This window comes from Chlorocebus sabaeus, chromosome 6 (assembly GCF_047675955.1).
Source record: "Chlorocebus sabaeus isolate Y175 chromosome 6, mChlSab1.0.hap1, whole genome shotgun sequence".
NCBI lineage: Eukaryota > Metazoa > Chordata > Mammalia > Primates > Cercopithecidae > Chlorocebus > Chlorocebus sabaeus.
The window spans coordinates 9,052,391-9,058,808 of NC_132909.1; positions in this window are offsets into that span (position 1 = coordinate 9,052,391).

The following is a 6,418-nucleotide window of genomic DNA, read 5'->3' on the forward strand; positions in this document are numbered from 1 at the left end:
GCTGAGGCAGGAGAATTGCTTGAACTTGAACAGGCTGCAGAGAGCTAAGATCGCACCATTGCACTCCAGCCTGGGCAACAGAATGAGACTCTGTATTTGAAAAAAAAAAAAAAAAGAGGCTGGGCGTGGTGGCTCATGCCTGTAATCCCAGCCCTTTGAGAGGCCAAGGTGGGCGGATCACGAGGTCAGGAGTTTGAGATTAGCCTGACCGACATGGTGAAACCCCATCTCTACTAAAAATACAAAAATTAGCTGGGCATGGTGATGCATGCTTGTGATCCCAGCTACTTGGGAGACTGAAGCATGAGAATTGCTTCAACTCGGGAGGCGGAGGTTGCAGTGAGCTGAGATTGTGCCATTGCACTCCAGCCTGGGCGATAGAGCGAGACTCCATCTCAAAAAAAAAAAAAAAAACTTGCGAAATTAAAGATCACACACAAAGTGTCAACCAAGCATGTGGTAGGAAGACCCCGTGCCAAGAAGCGAGCATAACATTTATTCATTAACTCATGTGTTCACCAGAGTTTTCTGAGTGTAAATTCAATGCCAAAAAATAACATCACATGCGGGCTAGGAACCAGGACTTTGGATCTAGCCTGCCTGGGTTCAAACCCCAGTTCTGCCTTTTACTAGCTGTGGGAGCTTAAGCAAGTGCCTCAGTCTCCGCTGTTTGCCTCATCTGCAAAATGAGGGTGATGACTGTAATGTCCTTGCACGTTGTTGTGATGACGGAATGAATTGTTATTTATGGCAGATCTCCTGCTTGTGAGGGGCCCTCCACGTACTAAGTGCTGTAGAAGTGCTTGCTACTATGTATTAGCTTTTATCAGGTTCCTGTTTGCTGCTGAGACAAATGCCCATCATCCATAATAATAGTAGTCATGGCAATAGTATAAGAATTCTGGGCCAGATGCTGGATGCCGTGGCTCACGCCCATAATCACTGCACTTTGGGAGGCTGAGGCAGGTGGATCACTTGAGGCCACGAATTCGAGGCCAGCCTGGCCAACATAGTGAAACCCTGTCTCTACAAAAAATACAAAATTTAGTTGGGTGTGGTGGCACACACCTGTTGTCCCAGCTACTCGGGGGGGCACTGAGGCATGAGAATTGCTTGAATCTGGGAGGCAGGTGTTGCAGTGAGCCAGCATCGCATCACTGCACCCCAGCCTGGGCAACAGAGGAAGACCCGGTCTCAAAAAAAAAAAAAAAAAAAAAAGTTATTACTTTCTTATTGCTGCACTTCAGCACCTCAGAGGAGGCAAAAAGGTAAACACTGAGAAGAAAATGTGCCGGGCACATGCCTGTAATCCCAGCACTTTGGGAGACTGTGGAGGGCGGATCACTTGAGCCCAAGAGTTTGAGACCAACCTGTAAAAAATTAACCACGTGTGGTGGTGCGCATCTGTATTCCCAGCTACTAGGGAGGCTGAAGCGGGAGGATCACTTGAGCTGGGAAGGCTGAGGCTGCAGTAAGCTATGATGGCACCTATGCACTCCAGCCTGGGCAACAGAGAGAAGCCGGGCATAGTGACTGACGCCTGTAATCCCTGCATTTTGGGAGGCCAAGGTGGGTGGATCACCTGAGGTCAAGAGTTTGAGACCAGCCTGGCCAACATGGTGAAAGTTCATCTCTACTAAAAATACAAAAATTAGCCGGGCGTGGTGGCGGGCGCCTATAGTCCCAGCTACTCTGGAGACTGAGGCAGGAGAATGGAGTGAACCCAGGAGGCGGAGCTTGCAGTGAGCCAGGATCGCGCCACTGCACTCCAGCCTGGGTGACAGAGCGAGACTCCGTCAAAAAGAAAAAAAGAAAGATGGCATTTTATTTATCTATTTACTTATTTTTTTGCAGGTTTTATTTATGTATTTATTTGAGACAAAGTCTTGCTCTGTTGCTCCAGCCTGGGAGACAGAGTCATACTCTGTGTCAAAAAAGAAAAGAAAAAAAAATTTTGTTTTTGTAGAGATGGTGTCTCACCATGTTGCCTAGGCTGGCCTCCAACTCTTGGGCTGAAGTGATCCTCCCACCTCAGCCTCCCCAAGCACTAGGCATGAGCCACCAAGCCTGGCCCCACTATCCATTATGCATAATTGTAAAGCAAGCCTGGCCAGACGCATTTCTACTGGAGCTGATAAAAAGGCCAATGGCAAACATTATTTAGGATTTCCCAGAATCTTGAGCCAAGGGGAGGGGTTGGCCTGGCAACTTTCCCGGACAGGGTAGGGTGTTTCTTGTCAGAGCGCGAGAATTTCTCGGGCAGCTGCAGTGGTCTCCCTTGATCCTCTTGGAGTTGGGGCCGAAACAATCCACTTACCCCAAACACTAGAACATGGTTCCTTTTTTTTTGAGACAGAGTCTTGCTCTGTCACCCAGGCTGGAGAGCAGTGACACAATTTCAGCTCACTGCAACCTCTGCCTCCTGGGTTCAAGCGATTCTCCTGCCTCAGCCTCTTGAGTAGCTGGGATTACAGGCACCCATCACCATGCCCAGCTAATTTGTATTTTTAGTAGAAATGGGGTTTTGCCACATTGGCCGGGCTGGTCTCGAACTCCTGACCTCAAGTGATCCACCTGCTGTGGCCTCCCAAATTGCTAGGTTATAGGCGTGAGCCTGAGTGACTTAGTTTAATGTTATTTATTTTTTAAGACGGAGTTTTGCTTTTGTTGTCTAGGCTGGAGTGCAATGGTGCAATCTCGGCTCACTGCAACATCCGCTTCCTGGGTTCAAGCGATTCTCCTGCCTCAACCCCCTGAGCAGTTGGGATTACGGGCATGCACCACCACGCCCGGGTAATTTTGTATTTTCAGTAAAGATGGGGTTTCTCCATGTTGGTCAGGCTGGTCTCAAACTCCTGACCTCGGGTGATTCACCCGCCTCAGACTCCCAAAGTGCTGAGATTACAGGCATGAGCCACTGTGTCCAGCCTCATGACTTTATTTTAAAATACTACTCTGCCATGTGACTTTTTTCTTTTTTTAAGAGACGGGGTTTGTACTCTCAGCTACTTGGGAGGCTGAGGCAGGAGAATTGCTTGAACCCAGGAGGTGGAGGTTGCAGTGAGCCGAGACTGTGCACTCCAGCCTGGGGGACAGAGCGAGACTCCATATCAAAAAAAAAAAAAAAAAGAGAGAGAGACAGACATGGTTGACCTGGCACAGTGGCTCATGCCTGTAATCCCAGCACTTTGGGAGGCTGAGGTGGGCAGATCACCTGAGGACAGGAGTTTGAAACTGGCCTGGCCAATATGGCGAAACCTGTCTCTACTAAAAATACAAAAATTAGCTGGGTGTGGTGGTGGGCGCCTGTAATCCCAGCTACTCAGCAGGCTGAGGCAGGAGAATCACTTGAACCCAGGAGGCGGAGGTTGCACTGAGCCGAGATTGAGCCACTGCACTCCAGCCTGAGCGATAAGAGTGAGGCTGTCTCTCAAAAAGAAAAGAAAAAAAAAAAAAAAAGAGACAGGGTTTCACTATTTTGTTCAGGCTGGTTTCAAACTCTTGGGCTCGGTCTTCCCTCCTCAGTCTCCCAAAATGCTGGCATTACAGGCATGAGCCCCTGCACCCAGCCCACCGTGTGACTTCTGACTAACCCGAACCTGGGAGTGCCTCCAAAATGTCTAGCAGATGTGTTACTCTTTATGTAGAAACACGTATTTACCAGCCTTTCCTCCAGAACAAGCCTTGATGTTGTCACATCCATCACAAGATGTATCATCCATAGCCACCTACGCTTTCCTTCCAGAGCACAGATATACCTTCCTCAAGATAGAAGCCCTGAGTCCGGGGGTTGCAGGGCGTGATCTGTCGTCTTGCTGCTGCCCAAGACGATACTTCTTTTTTTTTCCCCAGATGGAGTCTTGCTTTCCAGCCCAGGCTGGATTGCAGTGGCATGATCTCAGTTCACTGCAGCCTCTGCCTCCCAGGTTCAAGTGATTCTCCTGCCTCAGCCTCTCGAGTAGCTGGGATTACAGGCACCCGTCACCACGCCCGGCTAATTTTTGTATTTTTAGTAGAGACAAGAGTTTCACCATGTCGGTCAGGCTGGTCTCGAACTCCTGACCTCAAGTGATCCCCTGCCTCGGCCTCCCAAAGTGTTCGAATTCCAGGCGTGAGCCACTGCACCCGGCCAAGACCATACTCTGTATGTTTCCCCCTAATAAACCACCCTGTATTGACAAACTAGATGTGTGGGCCTCATTCTTTGGTTTCTTGGCTCCTTTGGCATTTGGGGATCGCTTTGCCTATATGAACCTTTCACAGAACACCATTTAGGACCATTTTCCAGATTCAGTCACTGAGGCTCAGCTCTCCTCATTTTCTGAGAGAAGCAAAGAGAGGCTGCAACTGATGTTTGCTATGGTCATTGCTCAGGTGCGGCTGGGAGGGCACGACATACAGCTTCCCAGGACATTCCAGGGAATATGTATTTTTGTTTTGTCTTGTTCTGAGACAGAGTACCGCTTGGTCACCCAGGCTGATGTGCAGTGTTGCAATCATGGCTTCCCAGGCCCAGGCAATCCTTTCACCTCTGTCTCCCAAGTAGCTGGGACTTACAGGCATGTGCCACCACATCCAGGCATGTGCCACCACATCCAGCTAATTTTTTTTCTTTTTAGAGACGGGGTCTTGCTCTGTCACCAAGGCTGGCGTGCAGTAGCGTGATCTCGGCTCACTGCAACTTCTGCCTCCTGGGTTCAAGTGATTCTTGGGCCTCAGCCTTCCTGAGTAGCTGAGATTACAGGTGTGCCCCACCATGCCCGCCTAATTTTGGTATTTTTTGTAGAGACGGGGTTTCACCATGTTGCCCAGGCTGGGCCTGAACTCCTGCCCTCAAGTGATCCGCCCACATCGGCCTCCCAAAGTGCTGGGATTATAGTTGTGAGTGACTGTGCCTGGCCCTATTTATTTATTTATTTACACAGAGACAGGGTCTCCCTATATTGCCCAGGTTGGCTTCAAACTCCTGGGCTCAAAGGATCCTTCCTCCTTGGCCTCCTGAAGCGTTGGGATTATAGGCATGAGCCACTGCACCTGGGTTATTAGTTTTTCTCGAGAAAGGGTCTCGCCCTGTCTCCCGGGCTGGAGTGCAGTGTCGCAGTCATGGCTCACTGTAGCCTTGACCTTCCATGCCCAAGCAATTCTTCTGCCCTTAGCCTTCTGAGTAGCCGGGACCACAGGTGTATGCCACAACACCTGGCTAATTTTTGCCTTTTTGTTTTTTTTGTAGAGATGAGGTCTTGCTATGTTGCCCAGGCTGGTCTTGAGCTCTGAGCTTGAGTCATCCTCCTGTCATTCTCTCCTGAAACCCCCTACCCCGCCATCCCCGGCCTCCAAAGTGCTGGCCTTATAGGCATGAACCACTGTGCCTGGCCAGAATTTCATTTAAACAAATACTCCTGGTCGGGCGCGGTGGCTCACGCCTGTAATCCCAGCACTTTGGGAGGCTGAGACGGGCGGATCACGAGGTCAGGAGATTGAGACCATCCTGGCTAACACAGTGAAACCCCATTTCTACTAAAAAAAAAAAAAAAATACAACAAATTAGCTGGGCGTGGTGGCGGGCGCCTGTAGTCCCAGCTACTGGGGAGGCTGAGCTTGCAGTGAGCAGAGATCACACCACTGCACTCCAGCCCGGGTGACAGAGCAAGACTCCTTCTCAAACAAACAAACAAACAAAAAGACCAGGCTGGCCAACATGGTGAAACCCTCTAAAAATTAGCCAGGTGTGTGGTGGGCGCCTGTAATCCCAGCTACTCAGGAGGCTGAGGCAGGAGAATCGCTTGAACGCGGGAGGCGGAGGGTACAATAAGCTCAGATCGTGTCATTGCACTCCAGCCTGGGAGACAGAGCAAGACTCCGTCTCAAAAAACAAAACAAAACAAAAACAAATATCCCCCGCATACTTTTTACCAGACCCCAACTTGGTCCAAGGAAAGTGTCCCTATCCCAGGTGAGGATGAATCACCACTGGTGGATGCCACCTTGGTGGATCTGTCTACTACTGTCACTGACCTGTGCCTCACAGCCAGTGGGATATAAGGAGACATGAGCAGAGGGCTGAAAGGAGAGGGGGCTCCGGGGACAGATTTTCTCGCAGTTAACAATGCTCACAACAGAATGTGGCCTCTTCCTTCACTGGTTGTTGGTGACATCTGGAGCAGCTGCAGCTACCTTGGGACCATGAGGGGAAGTCCAGCCCCCAAACCTATCCTTGGGACAGCTAGGGGGTGCGAGAACCTGGTTCCCTGAAGTCATCCTGCTTTGAGACATCTTGGTTTTTGTCATAATGCATTTTTATTTATTCTTTTTCTTTGAGACAGGGTCTCACTCTGTCACCCAACCTGGAATGCAGTGGAGCAATCGATCATGGCTCACTGCAGCCTCAAACTCCAGGGCTCAAGGGATCCTCCCACAC